Below are 23,565 nucleotides of genomic sequence, written 5' to 3'. Positions count from 1 at the left end.
AGGGAAGTTCGTCTGGTTGATTGGAAATTTGCAGGTCAAGCGCTGAGCAAACGCTTCACACTAAAGTCCGTACAGCCTTTCGTATTAATTAATTGACAAGTTATGGATGAATTGCTGGACAAATTGACCAATTCATGAATTGACAAACTAATGCCTGGATAGTTTTGGCACAAATGGCACTCCATACCTTTGAGCCTGGCAGCCAGCTTGTTATCCTTTTGATCAGCTTGGTGTGCTTTCCAATAGCTTTCAGAAACATTATTTCAACACCCGAATAGATGACTCCTCTGTACTACTGCGCTCCACTAACAGAGAGTTAAATTAACTTAATATTCTTCTCAGGAGTCATTTACTTGCTTGGTGCTGGTAGGATTCCAAATACCATTCATAAACTTTTTGTTGTAAATTCAGAATTAATATCATTGTCACGTTTGGTGCAGCCTGTCAAATGCTGTGTGGCTGGGCTTTACTAAGTAACCACAAGGATATAATTAATTTCAAAAGCAACTAACAACCAATAATCATCTCGACTGACAAACTGACATTTTGTGCAGCCTGTCAAATGCTGCGTGGGTGGTCTTAACAAGATACAGTTCATTTACAAACCACCAATGTCACCAGATTTTAACAGTGAGTCTTATACAATGCACACAAAACATCAAGTATTGATAGCTCTCAGTCGACAATACATGCCTTTTTTAGATAGACACAAACTGTTTTTTCCCAGTTAATGATACAAAACGTGTTTCTCCTGTAGTAAACTAGATGAATTTGTTTAAATGTAAAGAACAACTGAACATACACTATTAATCACTGCTGTTTAACTAACCATTTTCTTTCTTTTTTTTGTTGCACTCGTAATGTGCTGTCATAGGCAAACATGAAACTCAGTTTATATCATGACCCACTTTATATCACGAAGTATGCCTGCATAGCAATCATGATATAAAGCGGCTTCGTCTGTATCTATATATCATATCATATATATATTGTAAAAGAATCGCCCCTCTCCGCGGTTTGTTGCCCCTTTAAAAACACCGACCCAACACACAGAAATGGATTTTTGAAAGCGCGGTTGTGCTATTTTTAATGAAAATACAAAAACAAAATAAACAAAACAAACACCTAGCTCTTCTTTGAACAATAACTAAAACAAAACAGGAACCTAAACTAAAAACAGGACAGCTAAGCTGTTTACCTGTAACAAAAACAAACAGCACACACAGCAAAGGATTCACTCTACCTTTCCCCTTTGAAATTACGGCTGTACCCACACACCAGCTCAGTCGGGCTTCTACCCTCTTCAGCAGCCGGCATAAGCAGACTAACTGCTCCCTTTATAAACCCTGCACCTGGCTCTAATTTTCAATCATAGCCAGGTGCAGGTGATAATTAACAATTAAACAATTAACAAAACAAAACAAAATGTGCCTTACGCACATGTTTTTCTGCAGGGAGGTTTTAACCCCCTCCCTGCTGTCTTACAATATATATATATATATATATATATATATATATATATATATATATATATATATATACAGTATATATATATATATTTTTTTTTTGTTTTATTTCGGTTAAACATGCAGGTTCCATGTTTTCATCTGTCATGGAATGTCATCTTCAGGTAACACTATGTACAGTACATATAAAATATATCTTTAACACGGTGAAGTAAATGTAGAACTGTACACATACATGTCAATTTTCCAATCTGAAATTGTAATGTGGGTGAGAGGAAGTAAAATTCTAAATGAATGTGACAGTTCCATGATCCGCCAAAACAAAGGGTCACTGTTGTGAATGATCCCGCTCTAAAATGTGTATGTAAAAAACACTCATTTAATGCTGGGAAGCAAATTAATTCTGGGTGAACAGAATTATAAAACAAAACTAGATGCTGAACATTTACAAACAGACATAATGACATTAATTGAAAGACCATTTGGACAAATAACTTTGAGAAATGTTTGTGCTCGATTTAATAATAATAGAATTACTTTATATAGCACCTTTCATTACAGAATTTTCAAAGCACTTTACAGAAAGATTAAAGCAAACCTAAAAACAATAAACACATTACAAAAACGGCAGTTGATAAAAATAAGTATTTAGTCTAGATTTAGAAGCCTCAATAGTTTTACAGTCCTTCAAATGTCCAGGCAGGTTATTCCAGAGGTGAGGGGCCACAGAACAAAAGGCCCAATCGCCCAAAGTGCACAGCCTTGTCCTCGGCAGACTGCATGTCCTTAAAATAGATTGGACCAAGGCCCTGTAAGGTTTTAAAAGTCAGCAGCAAGATCTAATAATCGATTCTAAATTTTACTGGCAACCAATGAAGAGATGCTAAGATTGGAGATATGTGATCATGCTTTCTTGTTCTCGTCGAAACCCGTGCAGCACTATTTTGCACATACTGCAGCCTATGAATGAGTTCTGAAGAGACACCAGAAAGCAGAGCATTACAATAGTCCAATTTTGATTAAATAAAGGCATGTATCAGTTTCTTGACATCAGGCACAGATAAAGATGATCTATGGTGAGCAATGTTTCGTAAATGAAAGCACACTTTGCAGATGTAATGTAAAGCCTCAAAAGAAAGTGTAGAATCCAGCCTCACGCCTAGGTTAGTAAATTCAGAGGTTGGACTAATCTCACGCCCATCAATAACCAATTTAAAATTACCAGCTGTGCTAACTTGATGGAGAGAAGCCAATAACATGACCTCTGTTTTATTACAGTTTAATTGCAAAAAATGTTGCTGCATCCAAGTTTGTATATCAGCTAAACAGTTACTCAGTACAGAAACAGCCAAAGAAACATCAGGTTTAGTCTGTAGATAAATGTGTGTGCCATCAGCATAGCAATGATAATGAATGCCATGACGTCTGATTATTTGACCAAGTGGAAGCATGTAAATATTGAATAATACCGGCCCCAGAACGGAGCCCTGTGGAACACCAGACGTAACAGAACTGACATCAGACTTAAATCTTTCTATTAGACAAGTAGGAAGTAAACCACTGAAAGACAGTACCAGAAAGACCAATAAAGTCCTTTAAACGACGTAAAAGAATATCATGGTTAACAGTATCAAAGGCCGCACTCAGGTCCAACAAAACAAGAATAGATGGTGAACCTGAGTCTGCGGACATCAACAAGTCATTTACTATCTTTAATTAAAGCAGTTTCTGTGCTATGTGCTGATCTAAAACCAGATTGGAAAGGTTCATGAAGCTGATTAAGCACTAGACGAGACTGAAGCGGAGACACTACCACCCGTTTTAAAATTTTTGCCAGGAAAGGTAAATTTGGAGTTGGCCTGTAATTACATAAAGCTTCAGTATCTAGATTTGGTTTTTTTCAGTACAGGAGTAATAGCAGACAATTTGAGAATTTAGGATTTGCATTTGAAGTACCGATGCTAAATTTGATCAGGTCAGTTCTGGTACAGAATCCTAATTGCTTGTTTACATTCTGTTTTGCTACTTGTATAATAAAATAATTCTGCCACCAATTACAATTATCATTTACACAACTGTCATAAACAGTGACGTGGATTCAAACACTAAAACACCTTTTTATTAGCAAAATGTAATTAATTTAAATTGCTGATGGTTACTGATCTAAGAATAACAACTGACTGAAGGTGAAAATGTGAGATGTGCAAGATGTGTGAAACTTCAGTTGATGATGGTCTGTGATCTGAGGCTGTTCTAGGTATCTCATGGAATAGTTCCTTCTCTTTTTTTTCAAATCTGGAAAGTACAGATCAGTAGGAAGAATAGCTAAATGAAACACATGTCAAAGGGAAGCCTGATCAGTATCTTGTTTGAAAAATAAACTATGAAACACAAACACTCCATTTGTAATACCTAATATTACAGGCAGACAGAGTTTCATGCATCCCCTGTGTATCAAGATATAAAGAAGTCATTACAATTATTACATTTGTTATCCATCAAAGTAGAACTTTAGAGTGAACATAATATAAATATGCATTACTGTTGCATACAAGGGGGCAGGCATGGTGTCCACCTCTGACCTACTATTTGTGATAACGCTGAAAACACTGACAGGAAATGTTTAACAGGAAAACACCTAAAACACAGGTAAGAAACTGCCAAAAGCAAACACGTTTTCAGATTCACATCATTTTATTATTTGTTTATTTAGCAGACACCTTTATCCAAGGCGACTTACAGAGACTCTGGTGTGTGAACTATGCATCAGCTGCCAAGTCACTTACAATTACGTCTCACCTGAAAGACGGAGCACAAGGAGGTTAAGTGACTTGCTCAGGATCACACAATGAGTCAATGGCTGAGGTGGGATTTGAACCGGGAACCTCCTGGTTACAAGCCCTTTTCTTTAACCACTGGTCCACACAGCCTCCTAGTTTGTATTTTAGTTTGTATTACCATGAAAAACTATTTTAGGACAAATATATGTTAGTTGGCAAATAGAAACAAGGTTAGATGATCTAAAGACAAACCTTACAATACAGTATAAATTAGAGTTCTCCATAGACAATATGGATGTGGATGAGTTGCATTGCCACCTGCTGACCTAGTACAATACGGGTGCACGAGAATTCGCCCCATGACAATTTGTCCCTATTACTAGATGTACATATTTTAAGTCATATATACGCCACATGTGTATGTACTTTTAAAATGTTGACTGTGTAACCACATAGTAATTTTTGGTCGTTCACTTCAACAAGCTAGTGAGACTGTTTTTAGTGGTTCACCTGGAATTGAAGGGGGGGTTGTGGAAGCTTTATGAATGATACACTTTAGTTATTGAAAATAGACGGCAAGGGCAACTTAAGTCATGTGTTTTTTTTATTTTTTTATTATTATTTTTATTTTTTTTATAGTATTCTTGTTAACCAGAGTGAGATGCCAAAGTGACAGTAGTAAATGTGTGAGATTGAGATTCAAATGTAATAGGGAGTGAGATGTGGGTTACTCACATTTTGTAGTAGGATAACTACAGTTCAGATTGTTCTGTCGCTATTGTATTTTTAACGTGCCATCTGTTGGGCATGATGAATGATGAGATTGGGGTTTCATTAGCCTGTAGAATAATGTAACAATACAACCCCTGTGGACACACAATCTTAAGTAGGCTGCAGTGTAATTATTGGAAACTACAAAATACAGTGAAAACAGAGCTCATTGTCATTTTAATGAAATTAAATAAAATACAATGACATAAACAACGTATCTTTACCAAAAATGCAGTACTTACTAAAGTATAAGTTACATGATTTACAATACTTTTTACAAATGCTGATAGCTATTTGTGATTTCATCTGATATTTACTGAACAAAACATTGCAACAGTAACGTAAACACACGTCTTAAAGAATGTTTATAGGCTATATATGTTTTTTTATTTGTTTGTTATTATACACGTCAAGAAAACCGGCAAACTTGACACATACGCAATTCAGAACCTTTCAGACTGACAGCTGTTACAGTGAATGGTGCGTTTTTCATTCGAGAAACTGTGCCATTCTTATTTTGATTATCTAATAATTGAATCCACTCTGGTTAACTTCACAAAACAAGAAAAATAATTATTTTTTTTTTAAATGACATGACATGAGTTGCTCTCGCAGTCTATTATCAGTAACTAAAGTGGAACATTCATGTAACATTAGATTATAACCAAAATAGATATTTTCTACTTTTACTTTAAACAGAAGTATACTTCCGCTTCCATGTGTAATCAATTGGAATAAAATCCTCAGACAAAGTTTTTATAAAGAATAAATCATGTTTTGAAGCTGATGTTTGTTTCACACTGCTGATACTTTGCAGTCCTCTTGTCCACACAAATTGGACACAATGTTTTACATTTATTAAATTATTTCATGTACTGCTCATCTGTAATTTAGTCCCACAGCCAATCGATCTCAGTTTAAAGTCAACGTAATTAAATGCAATATTCAAACTATTAAACAGTACTGGTTACTTGATGCTTTAAATTTACATTCCTGTCAAAACTTATATATTGATTTTGTGAAAGAAACATTTTTAATCATCTGTTTAAAATGTTGATCAGACATATATTTTTAAAAAGATGTTACCATCATGAAGTAACTCTGTGGGTTCAGTATGGGCGACCTCACAGGTCTTAAATATAATCCAATGTGCAAAAATACATTCATATCATTCCAAAGAATTCCGGACCGTATTTCTTACAGTGGTGCTGAATTATAATATTGTAATGAATATAAACATTGTTTGTTAGTTAATATGGTTTTCTCAAATAAATCTTTCCTTCTCTTTAGAGTGTTGCTCTGCGTTCCTCAAAAAAAGCTGTCAGTGAAATGCAATTGCTGCGACAAAACGATTTACATTCCTCAATAAACCTTGGCATGGAATCCAAGGATAGGTTATCATTTTCAAGCTGGTTGAATAAAAGCACAGTTTATACATTGATTGGGGTTGCACAGCTTAGTAGGTTTTAATTTTTCAGCAACTCCACTTTTTTTATTATTTTTTTTTAATTTAGTCGTCGCCAATTATTTTACCCTGGTTTTCACCCCAATTTAGCATGCCCAATTATTATCTGTATCCTCGGCTCACCACTCGCAACCCCCCCGCCGACGGAGGCTGGAACACGCGTCCTCCGAAACGTGCTCCTGCCAAGCCGTCATTTTTTGCACTGCAGATCCACAGCAATGCCACCAGACCTATAGTGCTGGAGGACAACACAGATCTGGCGGCTCCACTGCAGAACCACAGGCACCCTATCGGCCACAGGGGTCGCTGATGCGCAGTGAGCCGTGGATTCCCCTGCCAACCTAAGCCCTCCCTACCCGGGCAGCGCTCAGCCAATTGTGCTCCGCCCCGTAGGAACTCCCGGTCATGGTCGGCTGTGACATAGCCTGGATTCGAACCTGCGATCTCCAGGCTATAGGGCACATCCTGCACTCTGCGCGGAGCGCCTTTACTGGATGCGCCACTCAGGAGCCCCTAGCAACTATACTTTTAATACACGTAATTCTGTCATCGGTATTTTGTACCCCTTGATCACTTGTGATTGGTAAATATGTATTACTTTCTGTGTTTTGAGCTATGTTAACACCGCTGTTTTGGTCTTATTCTCAACCAAAAAACATAACAAAAGTGATGTACTGAGCATGATATTCAGTAGCATATCAGAGTTCAGGGAACAACTTATTGGTAGAGTAGGCTAGCCTATTTGTGGGTGGCACTTTTTTTGTTAAAGTGTTTATTTTTTATAGTTGCTATCAGCTCATCGGAATTCTTTGTCCAAATGTAATTTTTTCCTAAATCAGCATTAAGTTAGCCATTCAATGTGTTAATAACAGCCATTCATTAGAAGAGCCATCAGGAGCTATAGTCCTTATAACATACAAATGGTAATCTGCTGACTACAGACTTTTACAACCAAAAGAAACAGCAAGAAAAATGTCTGTAACCAGTTATTTTAACTTCAACAAACCTGTGAAGAATCTACACAGGAAATACTTTTGGGAGACATGGCAGGTTCTGTTCATATTTTCAAAAACTGCTCTGATCTCCTCAGTAGTGTTCTCAGAGCTCCATTTCCTATGACAGTTTTGATTAATCCCGACCTGGCCGGTTCGAGTCCATGCTATTCCAAAGCCGACCGTGGAAGGGAGCTCCAGGGGGTGGCGCTCAATTGGCCGAGCGTCGTCCAGGGGGAGGGAAGGTTAGGTCAGCCAGGGTGTCCTCGGCTCACCGCGCACCAGCGACCCTGTAGTCTGGCCGGGCGCCTGCGGGCTTGCCTGTAAGCTGCCCAGAGCTGCGTTGTCCTCCGACGCTGTAGCTCTGAGGCAGCTGTACGGTGAGTCTGCAGAGTGTAAAGAAGCGGGCGGCTGACAGCACACGCTTCGGAGGACAGCGTGTGTTCATCTTCGCCCCTCCCGAGTCAGCGCAGAGGTGGTAGCGTTGAGCTGAGCCTAAAAAATAATTGGGCATTTCAAATTGTGGAGAAAATAATAAAAACTAATTGGCAACAACTAAATTAAAAAAAAAAAAAAAAAATATGACGTAAAAGACTGCAAAATATGATCATATGAAATTCAATTTCAAGTAAAAGACCAAAAACAGCATAACATACCCGATCGGATGGGCGCTTCCCTGCTTTCTTAGCGGATGTTGTTCAGGCATGCGTGAGCAAGCACAGTGCGCTGAGTACCTGAAAATAACACCGGTACGAAATTAAATTACACCGGTAAGAAATTAAAGTTACTACTTCTGACTATAACATCGACTTTGACTTCAATTTGGGTAAAATCTGCCAATTTGATTTAGACATTGCCGGAACTGTATACAGATGTGCTCAAATTTGTTGGTACCCCTCCACAAAAAACGAAGAATGCACAATTTTCTCTGAAATAACTTGAAACTGACAAAAGTAATTGGCATCCACCATTGTTTATTCCATATTTAATAGAAATCAGACTTTGCTTTTGATTTTTTATTCAACATAATATTGTAAATAATAAAACAAATGAAAATGGCATGGACAAAAAATGATGGGACTGCTAACCTAATATTTTGTTGCACAACCTTTAGAAGCAATCACTGCAATCAAACGTTTTCTGTAGCTCTCAATGAGACTTCTGCACCTGTTAACAGGTAGTTTGGCCTACTCTTCCTGAGCAAACTGCTCCAGCTGTCTAAGGTTTGATGGGTGCCTTCTCCAGACTGCAAGTTTCAGCTCTTTCCATAGATGTTCGATAGGATTTAGATCAGGACTCATAGAAGGCCACTTCAGAATAGTCCAATGTTTTGTTCTTATCCATTCTTGGGTGCTTTTAGCTGTGTGTTTTGGGTCATTATCCTGTTGGAGGACCCATGACCTGCGACTGAGACAGAGCTTTCTGACACTGGGCAGTGAGTTTCGCTCCAGAATGCCTTGATAGTCTTGAGATTTCATTGTGCCCTGCACAGATTCAAGGCACCCTGTGCCAGGCGCAGCAAAGCAGCCCCAAAACATAACCGAGCCTCCTCCATGTTTCACTGTAGGTATGGTGTTCTTTTCTTTGAAAGCTTCATTTTTTTGTCTGTGAACATAGAGCTGATGTAACTTGCCAAAAAGCTCCAGTTTTGACTCATCTGTCCAAAGGACATTCTCCCAGAAGGATTGTGGCTTGTCAATATGCATTTTAGCAAATTCCAGTCTGGCTTTTTTATGTTTTTCTTTCAAAAGTGGAGTCCTCCTGGGTCTTCTTCCATGGAGCCCACTTTCACTCAAAAAGTGACAGATGGTGCGATCAGAAACTGACGTACCTTCACCTTGGAGTTCAGGTTGTATCTCTATGGCAGTTATCCTTGGTTCTTTTTCAACCATTCACACTATCATTCTGTTCAATCTGGTGTCAATTTTCCTCTTGCGGCCGCACCCAGGAAGGTTGGCTACAGTTCCATGGACCTTAAACTTCTTAATATTTGCAACTGTTTTCACAGGAACATCAAGCTGCTTGGAGATGGTCTTGTAGCCTTTTCCTTTACCATGCTTGTCTATTATTTTCTTTCTGATCTCCTCAGACAACTCTCTCCTTTGCTTTCTCTGGTCCATGTTCAGTGTGGTGCACACAATGATACCAAACAGCACAGTGACTACTTTTCTCCATTTAAATAGGCTGAATGACTAATTACAAGATTGGAGACATGTGTGATACTAATTAAAGAAACTAATTAGTTTGAAATATCACTATAATGTTGCTTGCAAACAGTGATGGCGTGTGCTGGGAACGACTGGAGATCAGACACTTTCTGATATGAATTAAGAAGCTCTAAAAGTATGATCATAACTTATGATTATTCTTTTTTCATTCATTTTTGTTTTAAATAAACTCAAAATTATTAAGGTGACCAATGTTCTAGTTCAAGAATGCAGTTTTAGAAATGTATTTCTACAGTGCTTAAAATCTTAGAACACAGTTTAAAGTAGTAAAGAGAAAAGCTCATTAAAAGCCAAATAACTACTTACTTGTTTACCATGCTGACATTATTTATTCCTTATAAAACTTAATGCTAAAGACGGGAAAAAAAATCTTAGTCTGCAATGGTTACTGTTGGATATATGTGGGGGGTGTTTATGCTACTACCTAACTCGCTTCCAATTTCTTATTCTTACTATGATTGGCTGCAAAGACAAAAGAGCTAACCAGTGATTGGATAATGTTTTGTTGTTGGGTTTGTATTGTGCAGTTTCCTAGTAACTGTAATATTACTTGTGTAATAGAAAATAAAAAAGGACTTGTCGTTAATACTGTGATTGTTCGAATCCAAGACCAAAGTCAAACAAGGTCGAGTCAGAGTCCTACAAGTCTGCTAACTTGTATGATGAAGTCATACACAAAGCACAGCCAAGTACATATTCTTAAAAAGTATATTAATAAAGCATGTCTTTTGTAAATGGAGTATAACATTAGAAATGATAACAAACTGTTGTGAATCCACCAAAGTGTCTAATCCAAATTGTTGAACTGAGATCACAGAGAGCTTTAACCCTGGAGACACCAATGTTTAAATTTCATACATCAGAGCCAATCCTTATCTTACACCACAGATGTGATGAAATCTGATTGTGCATTTAAGTCATTTATAGCTGAGATGTCTGATAATTTGGTTGAATGAACTTCCTTGAAAATAAATAGGAAGCAAATATGTACCTAACTGTGTATTTGTATAAAACTTAAACCATTGGCCCTCTTGAGTCTTGAAGAATAGATCATTTTTAGCTTGCAACTTAATTATAAATGTAGCTTGTAGAGAACTTTGGGCTAGGTCATTCAAAATGTCTAACATACAGTAGGTGAGCCTCTACTTACATCTTATCAAATATTACACACCATATCTAAGGGGAGTATTCAATCCACCCCACCATCCTCCTACATTTTGACAGTGTCTTCTGTCTTTATATGGTTTCATATAACATCTAAACATGGATAGGGAATTAAAGACATACTAAATAGTCATTTCTCATTAAACACATTTCCTGTTGCTATGAACTTTCTACATGGTCTCACCCAAATTTAGCTGTCAGTCACTTATTGTAAATTACTTCTGATAATATTAATTTACATTTGAGAGCACCCGCAATTTTTTGCTGGTCCCTTGAAATTCGTATTAAATGAGAGTTGACTACATTCATTGCCCAGCTTGGCTAACGGTGGCACTAACGTGACAGACTTTTCATTTTCTATTTTCCTTTAAAAAATAGAAAGTTTCCTTTAAAATATAAATATTAATGCCACTTTGAGAGCATGAGATGAACTATTGAATATTTTGTCGCTTTGGCATATCAAAGATCTGAGGGACATTAAGAATGAAGGGGCCTTTGGGTAATGAATGCTACAGCACTCAACATGGCACTATCTGCTGATTTAGCTTGGCTGAAAACTGCTGAAAAATAACCCTTGTTTTGCCCTTGTCACTGACTTCAGAACAGAGTGAATGAAAATAGGTTTTACCTGAGTCAGATAATCATTACAAAATGAATTTGTTCTTGGCCCTGTGAAATAATTGAAGAAAAGAAATGTGATCGCTAAGATAAATATAAGTTTCACTTAACTAATGAAAGATTAGCCAACAGTTATTGATTATTTATTTGGTGTTTGTTGACAGATGGTTCCTGTTTAAAGAGTGACATGTTTCACATTAGGATTATTGAACTGTATTATTTGGCATTGACAACACCCAAATAAAAATAATAATAATAAAAAATAATAATAATAAAAAGCACAAACAGCCCTCCAATAGTCAACCAAACACATATTTATTGATTAGACTGCCATGTAACTTCCCTACAATAATAGATTTAGGGTCAGAATAAGTAACTTTTTTGCACTGTATTTCCATACCAAATCTAATCCCTTTTCCTGCTTTTGGCTGGATATTCGCTGACCCTAAAAAAAAATTTTTAGCAAATTAGACAAATGGGTAGTACAAGCAATTTTCAGATTGTGCAAAACAGTGACGTTTTTAGAATGACATGATGCCACATGACAGTCGGAAAAATAAAATAATATTTTGTTGAATCAAAGTCGGAAAACTACCTAAAACGATCCTTAACAAGAATGAAAGGGTGTGGGTAATGCGCTCACAGATGGAGGTGGAAGTTGTAGTCTGTACACTGTTCAGGCTCTCAAGAAATATTATTCTTAGCAGCAGGAGCAAAATGGTATATTAGGGGCAAACATACAACAGCTGTACGAAAAGAAAGTAAAATGCAAAACAAAATATGGGAGAAACAAAACTAAGAAATAAAAGATGTCACGCTTGGGCTGTGCGCTGTTTGTGCTAGAAGGTTCCGCTGACACACCTGTACACATATCTGTACATTTTATATTGGATTTAATAATCCCTAAACTAAACTACTTTTTAAAGCAGCCAGTCAAAGAGTCACGGTGATCCAATAACCTTAACCAAATTATATTTCCTAAAAAGGTTGACCCATTCTCGAATGGGTTAGTTTGTACACAACATACTGTATGTAGTTTGTTACTTTGCTAGATTAGCTGTCACCAGACCTTCTCAGTTGGTTTATTTTTATTGTTATGAATACTGTGTATATTAAAAACACTAATCAGTGCTTTGTATTTTTTACATTTGTGTAAAAAAGATTTGCCTAAAATCTCTAACAAAAAAAAACATGTACTGTATACACATTTATACTTAGAGTACATGTGTGTGACGCAGCATTATACATACAGCATAAACTGTCATGAATATAGGAAACTTGGAGAGCTAGAATGAAGAATGTATTACCTCACTTTAACTCGTCATTTTTCCTTTTTTATGTTTTGATGAGTGAGTGAGAGCTTTGATTTCACAAGCAAATTTCAATATATCTGTACAGATTCACAAAACACACAACAGCCTAAATTAGTTGTGATATGAAAACATTATTTTAATGAGAAGTCGCTAATATACAGTATCCTATCCTATATAGTAGCCTTAACAGTATTTTTTTATTAGTTATAAAGTGTTAGTTGTGATATCATGTACCATTATAATGAGTAGAGAGCCAAAATGAGTCAGTACTGGTTACAATCACATTTAAATGTTTAAAACTACCAAGTTCACATTTTCTTTAGATCATAACAACAATGGGTGGCCTTGCTACAGGCACATTTTCATTCTTATTTTTCTGTTTTAGAAAACGCAAAATATATTTTGTGAATAACTATTCTTGTAATGATTTAAGCGTGGGATTAGAAGTATGAAATGTTTGAGGCTCACTATAATGTGCACTGCAGCTCACCACAGGCGAAAAAAGTCAGCTTGCTGGGCCACACTGTGGGGAGTAAACTTAAGATGGCTGCTTAAATGAGTATGTTCATCTAATATTCTGTCTCCCCCTAAATACCTTCTTAATTATATAGCTCCATGGACCTCGACATTTTATGTAGATTGACAACTAAGCTTTTCTTCCTTGCCTACTAGTTCTACTTATTAATATGTATTTCTCCATGTAAATGATTCAAACTTTCCTCCATGTTGCAATGCAGTGACCACTGCAGAATCATATGCTCTGTCGTCTTCTCCATAATGCCACTCTTTGTACCCAGTGTGTCACATTTTCAAAGCTTCTTTTTTTCAACAGTGTATGTGAGTTCTGAGTTGAAACACCTGGTTTTCAATCCTCAGAGTTGACCCCCCGCCCCTCCCCCCACCCCCCCCAACCCTGCCGTAGCCTAATTTTCACTTACAAAAAGATGCTCACCACTGGAAGACAGTTTGTTATGCACTACCAAGTTGTGAAACACATTTCAAGCCTCCAGGACACCTTTCCATTTTGAATTTCTATTAGAAAACAAGCAAAGATAGAAAATGCATATTTTCACTTGCTGTATAACATACAAAACAAGTAGGCAACATTGAGTGGCAAGTGGATGCTATGTGAACATCTGGTTCTAAAGTATAAGGCTAAAAACTCCCAAACTAGTGAAAAACTGGAGTTTCAAACTCTACCACAGGTAAGAGAATAGCATTTGGGGGCTGCAGAAGGCAGTACTCATTGGACATCCTGTGTGTCTTTTTCCTCTCTAATAAGTGAGTTTTGAGTTAGTGTGTATAAGACCAATGTTGTTCTGGAACTGTAATATTTTACTAATTATAAACCTAACAGAAAATTGGACACTGCCTCAGCCAATAAAGATGCAGCATTTCCGGTCACTATTTGCCAGCGAAGGCCCACATTTGTTCTGTTTTAAGCAAGCAACATCAATCCATTATCATTTTAAAAAGTTATCAAAAAGATAAACCAGAGTATTCGATGTATTGAAAGTTAGTACTTAGGGACTCGACAGGTTCGTCTATAATACCAGTACAATGTAATTCATTCTGACCCATCTAAATAAATGCAGGTCTCCAGTCTTCACATATATATATATATATATATATATATATATATATATATATATATATATATATATATATATATATATATTGTATATTGTATATATACACACACATACATGTGGGGTATTTCTTAAGCATTCCCAATACATATACAATTACCTGCTAGAATAACTGACCATGGTGACAGTTAAGAACCCTGATCCAAGGACTGAGGTAGTGACTGCTTCCAGCGATATTAATGTTATTATACCAAATGTTTTTGTATATGGTCTGGATCACTTAAGCAGCTTTACATTTCTTAGATTAGTCATATTGGCATCTACCAGAACCTGATTGGCTGAGACAGTCTGTGGCATTTTTAATATTAGTTAATTTAAAAGATGGTTATTTAAGATATAATCCATTACAACAACTGTAACGTTGGATAGTTACTTGGAATTTTACAGGTAAGATTACTGATTTTCTATGGGATACTACTTGTGTCCTTGTACTGTAGCTGGATATCAAAATATACATACATGCAAACTTAGTCTTCAGTAGAAAATGTATGGACACATTACCTAAAAAATGAATGATTCTTCTGATAAGCCCAGAATTCACTTTATCTAAAACTCAGCTCTTCCTTGAGGTGATTCCGATCCAGGTTATATAAATTATCAATTAGATAATTAAGTGATTAAGATCCAGATATATGATTAACAGGTACGATTTCATATTTGGTGTATGGTAGGCACAGATTCCTGGGATAGAATGCCCCTCGTTGTGCACTGGACAGTATCCATGTGTTCCTGCAAATATATACAGGAATAGCTGAAGCCTTTTTTTTTAATGTGAGGTATGATCAAGTCCACTAATTCCAAAAACTGTTCAGTATTTACATGTTTATGGTTAGAATTAAACTAACCCCATATTTAAACCCAAGCTACATTTCCTGTATAGTAATTAAGGTTTTGCTGCTGACACTTGGAGCCTGTTGATTTCATGAAAGTCATAACCTTGCAGTAAGTATTTAATTTGTTACCACAATTCATTAATACTGCCTTTAACTTCAGTGCATGGGCATTATTGGAGCTAGTACTTGCTAACTATGTTGGTAGGCCAGAAATAATATTCATTGTATAATTATTAGATCAATGCATATTCTCGACATAAGCCTATAAAACCTTGTGTCATCTGTTGTATTATATGTGTATTAATTTACTTGTAATGTATTATAATTGTATTATAAATACATAAATTGTTTTAATAAAATCAACATACAGGTTAGGTGGCTTATTGACTAGTTAAGTTGACATAATTCCAAAAATCATGCTCACCAGCAATATAAATCCATTGTGAATATGACTGGCTTTCCATTTGGTGAACATTAAGGTGCCACACAATGGGATATATACCACAGGGATATTTTACTTTTTGAGAGGCTACTAAAGTTACATTTTACATGAATTAGATAAACTTTTATTAAAAAATAAAAACAGGTCAGTTGTCATTGTTACTGTTGTGAGCACAGGGTTTTACATTCTAGAATCATATTTATGTTTACTTTTAGGAGACCTTCTGTCAGCTAGATGTAAACAGGGAAACTAGTCAGCTCCTAGAGGAATGAAAACTGGTTTTGCATGCTGTCAATGGTAAATCCTTTCTAAATACATTGGGGCAAAAGTAGTTGAACTATTTTAAGAATGTATTAATCTTTGGGCAGTCCCTTTGTTAGTTGCATTTAAAATAATAAATTGTCTGTGGAAATTATAGATACAAATCCAACAATATTTTAGCATATCAACAATTTATGAGACGATAAACTTCAAATGTATTAAATAGTTATTCTCGCTGGGGCTGTTGACATGTGTTAAAATTACATTACTGTTTAAATGCTAGCAAAACTGCAGATTAATTGAATTAAAAAGGAGGATACATAATATTACATCTTTTTATCTAATTATTTAAAGAACCCCTAGAGAAACTTCTAAATCAATGTTATACACAACACTGATGCTAATTAAAGTAGGTAAAGGTGTATAAATAAATAAAAAAAGGTGGAGTCTTGAAAACTGCAATTAGAGATTAAACAGATGTTAGAATACTGTGCCCCATTTTGGAAATATTAATACTTTTAAATTATTTAGGGTCCAGCTGTCCCTGAAAAAATGTTGATGCATTTTTTTTTTTTTTTTTACTGCATACTGCAAATGTTTATTACCAGCAATTCTGTGTTTTCCCCATTGTGGTGTTTATTTGCTTTGTTTCACTATGACCCCAAGGGCCCTTTGTCTTCAGATAAGCCACATTCGCATTACATGCTGCATAATGCAGAGCTTAAGTATATGTATGGGGATCATATGTGCAGATCTCTAACGATGTCTGAATATATTTTATGCCTCGCATCAAACTTTCAGGATTCTGAAGACTAGAAAAGTCTTATTTTAACTAAATGTTTCAGGAAGTTTTCCAAGTGACCCAAATGTTTTGTTTTGTACTATTCAAAAATTAAAACTGTTTGCATTATTTGCAGAAGGTTTTTTGTAACCCAAGATACCTTCAATTATTGACTTGTGCCCTAAAGAAACGGCGGTTAAAAACAGCTTTTTTTGATGTAGCATTCATTGAAGAAAGAAATAGATCTTTCTGAAGCTTCCTGGTGAGATGAAAGTCTAATTATCTCCACAAATTAAATGAAAAGCTTTAATTAGGCTTGAACCAAATCTGTGCAAAGAGAATCTATGCATTGTGATGGATGAAGTTCGGATCTCCTTAGTGACTGTGGATAAAATAATGAAGGAGGGAAAAAGGTAGACCACTCCCATGATTAATTTCGCAGATCCAGAGGTATGACTGAGTGAGAGAGTGCCCAGAGCAGCTGCCACAGGCCCAGTTTCAGTGCAGTAGATTCAGCTTTTTTCACAGCATCCTCTGGAGCTTTGATCTTGTCTCAGTCAGCGGGGGTTCTAACAAAACCAAGATTTTAATGTTCCTCAGCTTCACTCTCTTTTATGCTCTCAAGTTTAAAGGATGTGGTGCAAAATACCAATGCATAATCAATAGATGGCCATCAACTTTGGAAAGTTCTATGTAGTTGCGTTCAACTATAGCACTTGCCTTATTAGAGAAAAGCCATTTGGTACGAGTGCTGGGTTTTGAAAATGCAGATGTTCTACAGAACAAAAAATGAATTATTCACCATAGGATCCTACACTAACACACTAGTCTTAATTCAACATTAGTACACCAGTAAATATGGTTCTAGCTGCTGTGCAAACCTTACACACAAATTATTATTTAAGCATCCCAGCAAGAGGAGCTTTTATGAGTTTGTCAACCCGTTGCCGCACCTAATTCTGCTAATGTTTTATAAATCAGATAAGTTCACAAATATCACAAATTCACTTTGACCCGCAATATTGTGGTAATGTGAAATGTTGGTTTCTGGACGATAAAGAGCTAACTCTAGAGCTATTGCATTCATACTTAGTACACAGGTGTATTCATTGTGAGTCTCTAGCTCAAGTTTAATTAAAACATGAACCCCACTGCTTTAAATTCTGGCCATATCAATCGTACAGGCCAAATGCTTTGACATAGGCTCTTTAGAGTTGGTACACACCTCGCAATACAGTTTCATTACAGGCAATGTCCAGTAAACATCACCTGTTTTAGTGCCACATGAATGTAATCTGGCATCTCTTTTACATTATGCTACTGTGGATGCTTTGTTTTTATAAGTATATATATATATATGATATATATATATATATACAGACGTGCTCAAATTTGTTGGTACCCTTACAACTCATTGAAATAATGCTTCATTCCTCCTGAAAAGTGATGAAATTAAAAGCTATTTTATCATGTATACTTGCATGCCTTTGGTATGTCATAGAATAAAGCAAAGAAGCTGTGAAAAGAGATGAATTATTGTTTATTCTACAAAGATATTCTAAAATGGCCTGGACACATTTGTTGGAAAAGATCTTAGAAAAGATAATAAATAATTGGATTATAGTGATATTTCAAACTAATTAGTTTCTTTAATTAGTATCACACATGTCTCCAATCTTGTAATCAGTCATTCAGCCTATTTAAATGGAGAAAAGTAGTCACTGTGCTGTTTGGTATCATTGTGTGCACCACACTGAACATGGACCAGAGAAAGCAAAGGAGAGAGTTGTCTGAGGAGATCAGAAAGAAAATAATAGACAAGCATGGTAAAGGAAAAGGCTACAAGACCATCTCCAATAAATAATAAATAATGTCAGCATGGTAAACAAGTAAGTAGTTATTTGGCTTTTAATGAGCTTTTCTCTTTACTACTTTAAACTGTGTTCTAAGATTTTAAGCACTGTAGAAATACATTTCTAAAACTGCATTCTTGAACTAGAACATTGGTCACCTTAATAATTTTGAGTTTATTTAAAACAAAAATGAATGAAAAAAGAATAATCATAAGTTATGATCATACTTTTAGAGCTTCTTAATTCATATCAGAAAGTGTCTGATCTCCAGTCGTTCCCAGCACACGCCATCACTGTTTGCAAGCAACATTATAGTGATATTTCAAACTAATTAGTTTCTTTAATTAGTATCACACATGTCTCCAATCTTGTAATTAGTCATTCAGCCTATTTAAATGGAGAAAAGTAGTCACTGTGCTGTTTGGTATCATTGTGTGCACCACACTGAACATGGACCAGAGAAAGCAAAGGAGAGAGTTGTCTGAGGAGATCAGAAAGAAAATAATAGACAAGCATGGTAAAGGAAAAGGCTACAAGACCATCTCCAAGCAGCTTGATGTTCCTGTGACAACAGTTGCAAATATTATTTAGAAGTTTAAGGTCCATGGAACTGTAGCCAACCTCCCTGGGCGCGGCCGCAAGAGGAAAATCGACCCCAGATTGAACAGAAGGATAGTGCGAATGGTAGAAAAAGAACCAAGGATAACTGCCAAAGAGATACAAGCTGAACTCCAAGGTGAAGGTACATCAGTTTCTGATCGCACCATCCGTCGCTTTTTGAGCGAAAGTGGGCTCTATGGAAGAAGACCCAGTAGGACTCCACTTTTGAAAGAAAAATATAAAAAAGCCAGACTGGAATTTGCTAAAATGCATATTGACAAGCCACAATCCTTCTGGGAGAATGTCCTTTGGACAGATGCGTCAAAACTGGAGCTTTTTGGCAAGTCACATCAGCTCTATGTTCACAGACAAAAAAAAGAAGCTTTCAAAGAAAAGAACACCATACCTACAGTGAAACATGGAGGAGGCTCGGTTATGTTTTGGGGCTGCTTTGCTGCGCCTGGCACAGGGTGCCTTGAATCTGTGCAGGGCACAATGAAATCTCAAGACTATCAAGGCATTCTGGAGCGAAACGTACTGCCCAGTGTCAGAAAGCTCTGTCTCAGTCGCAGGTCATGGGTCCTCCAACAGGATAATGACCCAAAACGCACAGCTAAAAGCACCCAAGAATGGATAAGAACAAAACATTGGACTATTCTGAAGTGGCCTTCTATGAGTCCTGATCTGAATCCTATCGAACATCTATGGAAAGAGCTGAAACTTGCAGTCTGGAGAAGGCGCCCATCAAACCTGAGACAGCTGGAGCAGTTTGCTCAGGAAGAGTGGGCCAAACTACCTGTTAACAGGTGCAGAAGTCTCATTGAGAGCTACAGAAAACGTTTGATTGCAGTGATTGCCTCTAAAGGTTGTGCAACAAAATAATAGGTTAGCGGTCCCATCATTTTTGTCCATGCCATTTTCATTTGTTTTCTTATTTACAATATTATGTTGAATAAAAAATCAAAAGCAAAGTCTGATTTCTATTAAATATGGAATAAACAATGGTGGATGCCAATTACTTTTGTCAGTTTCAAGTTATTTCAGAGAAAATTGTGCATTCTTCGTTTTTTGTGGAGGGGTACCAACAAATTTGAGCACGTCTGTATATATATATATATATATATATATATATATATATATATATATATATATATATATATATATATAAAATATATATAAATTACTAACATTACGAATATACTCGCTTTTTGTCTTTAGCATTAAGCCATGATTTTGTGTCATACTGTGTTTGTAGCAAGGCAGGGAGGGGGTTAAAAATCCTCCCTGCCAAAAACATGTGAGAGTGTGGCTGTTCCCAAATGAGATAATTGGTGTCAATTGGGAATAGCCACAGACTATAAAAGAGAGCTACCAGCTCCATTAGGGAGAGATCAGCATGGAGCTGGTAAGAGAAAATGTATTGTAGGAACTATAGTTTCTTGGTTAAAATAATTGTGTGTAAAAGTGTTTCATTTTGATGTCGGGTAAACAGCTTAGCCGTCCTGCGTGTTAGTCAGGGACCTGTTCAAAGTGAAGTTAGGCTGTACGTTTGAGCTAGGTGTTCATTTTGTTTTGTTTGTTTTGTGTTATTAAAACTGCACGTCAGCGCTAAAACCTTTAATTTATGTGTTGGGTCCAAGTTTGTGTGTGTGTGTGTGCAATTGATGGGGATGAATGTATACCTATACAAAATATGAATGTATCACAAGGAAATAATTTGTTGCAAATTTACCTGAAGGAAATGTTCTAATTATCGAGGAATAGTCTCATATCCCTTCAGAACAACTGAAACACAGTGGGACAGATATTCAAAGCTGTGTACTCCAAATGTCATTATCACATCAATATAATCCAAATCATTATTAGCATGTTTTTTTCAGTAAGGAAAAAGCTCCACATTATTATTATTGTTATTATTAGTTATTTCTTAGAAGACGCCGTTATCCAGAGCGACTTACAATTGTTACCAAATATCACAGTACAAAGTATCATATTGCAAAATACCACATTATAAAATAGAACGTTACAGAATACCACATTACGGAATATAATATTACAAATAAGAGCAGTTATAAAGTACAATATAAGCAAATAAGTTCAAATTCTAATAAGAGCGAAATAAAGAATACAGTAAATACTTACATTTAACTACTCAGCTGCCCATTTATTTAGGCAATTTAAATTCTACACTTTTCACAATATATCCGAGCATCTTGTTGGCCTTTTTTTATAGCTTCCCCACATTGTCTAGATGAAGACATTTCTGAGTGAACATAAACTCCTAGGTCTTTTTCATAGATTCCTTCTTCAATTTCACTATCTCCCATATGATATTTATAATGCACATTTTTATTGCCTGTGTGCAGTACCTTACACTTTTCTCTATTAAATGTCATTTGCCATGTGTCTGCCCAGTTCTGAATGCTGATTTTGCCATTTGTATCTCTTAGGCATTTAACCTCCTCTTTGAATGTTCTCTTGCTGTTATAACATTGGAAAAAAACATTTTGGAATTGATTTTAGCCCCCTTAGCAATGTTCATTTCTCTCTCTCTCTTGGCCTTTCTAACTTCCTTTTTGACTTGCGTTCAATCAGTACCATTGGGAATGTGGTGGCCCGTAACTCTTATTTATAGTGTTTTGACACATGGTTCTATTTTTGTCCACACCCTGTTTTGTTTGTAGGGCTTTGTCTGAAAGCAAGTGCAAAAAGCAAAACTGTTCTTCTGAGGAATAAAACTGCCTATATATCATTTAGTTGTAGGGAAGAGCAACCAAATTTTACAGTTTTATGAGTTTTTTACACTGGTAGTTTCCCATTGAGCTTGCTTAAACATATGGACCCTTGTCTTAGAATATAACTTAAAAATGCAGCATTTATTGATATTGTATTGAATATGAAAAATAAACACAGTAATAAGGTTAGTTAGCATCTCTCTCTCTCTCTCTCTCTCTCTCTCTCTCTCTCTCTCTCTCTCTCTCTCTCTCTCTCTAAATATTGTTTTCATGTGGAGCTAACCTTTTGCGAATGTAGCGTAGGCTATAAATCCCAAATAGGGATTTGTCCAAAACCCGCAGATCACTGACTTGGAGATTCTGCCTTTATAAGATATGAAATAAGATATGAAAATAAGAATAGCTTACTATCCAAACATTACTGTTCAGAATTTCATAATACCAGTTAGATTGATACAATCTAAAAAAAAGTTATTGGCACAAGAAATATTGCAGTTCTTATATGCCAACTGTGTCTTTACAATATTGAAAAATAAGTACCTAGGGAAAACTAGGGAACACTTTCTTTTTTTTAATATGCTGCTTTGCAATTGACAGACAGTTGCCTCCTGCTACCATGTCAATGCAAATGAAAGTCAATGCATTTTAATAAGTAATGGGATAAGCACTTCATGACAAAGGATAATCAGTCCCTCTATACTAACAAACAAAATCTGGTTGACTAAAAATTGATTGGACCCAAGATTTTGCCAGTATATTTAAAATTGTAATGGCAGGTTATAAATATGTTCCTAGTTATTTTTTTGAGGCAATGCTATTATATCAGGATTACAATAATATATTTTTTTTATTTTTTGCAGAAATGTACTTTGTATTGATCATTGGCAAGGACCTTTTATGACAAAGCAATCAACAAAAATATTTAGTTTATTCACAACCAATCTGCAAGAAAAGCCACCATTGATTGACATGGGATTTTCTTTTTCTCCCTGTGCCATTTATACAGTTATTATTAAACCCTATAATTCATTTCAGTCATTCGGAGAGAATACAGTATTCTGTATTAGGGGTATGCAGAAGAGCAATTAATTGCACTCGGAGATGCCATACTTGTATTTTGTATCTCATTCAGATGACATCACCAGAAGTGGGGTGAAATTAATTTAATTCAGAAAGTGACCAGACAGTACTTGAATGTGTATTTAACACATGTTTTGATTTGCAGATTTTTGTTTGCCACGGGAAGAGGATGGGAGTTAAATAATAAGTGCCTGTATCATTTATAAATTATGCCTGGTTTAAAAAAAAAAAAAAAAAAAGTGATCTTAAAACTGATTCTGATGGACAGCCTCAAATAAGTAGCTTTTTATCATGCAGTGGGCTTAATTGAATGTAATGTAAATGGAATCTGTGATCATTTTATGGCAATAAATTCACTGACCCCCAGTAATTCTTCAAATGTAATTTACATTATTTGGAATATATACAAATAGCATGTTTTTTTAATTATTATTATTATTGTTAACTCTTCATCCTGGATACACTGTAGTTACAATTTCATGTGTAGTAAAGCATTTTTTTTATTAGAATGATTGAGTCCCTTTCAAAAGTTCT

The 23,565-nt window shown here is 35.9% G+C and overlaps 1 protein-coding gene across 1 annotated transcript in view; it reads left to right on the top strand.

Annotated features, from left to right (window-relative positions):
* The window catches only part of LOC117421382 (teneurin-3-like), a 932,247-nt gene that overhangs the window by 390,872 nt on the left and 517,810 nt on the right, over positions 1 to 23,565 (top strand). The gene's annotated exons all lie outside the window — the stretch shown is intronic.

The sequence above is a fragment of the Acipenser ruthenus genome, chromosome 1, assembly GCF_902713425.1.
Source record: "Acipenser ruthenus chromosome 1, fAciRut3.2 maternal haplotype, whole genome shotgun sequence".
In the NCBI taxonomy this organism is placed as follows: Eukaryota; Metazoa; Chordata; class Actinopteri; order Acipenseriformes; family Acipenseridae; genus Acipenser; species Acipenser ruthenus.
Note: the sequence above shows the minus strand (reverse complement) of the source record. Positions and strands in the feature narration are given on the sequence as shown.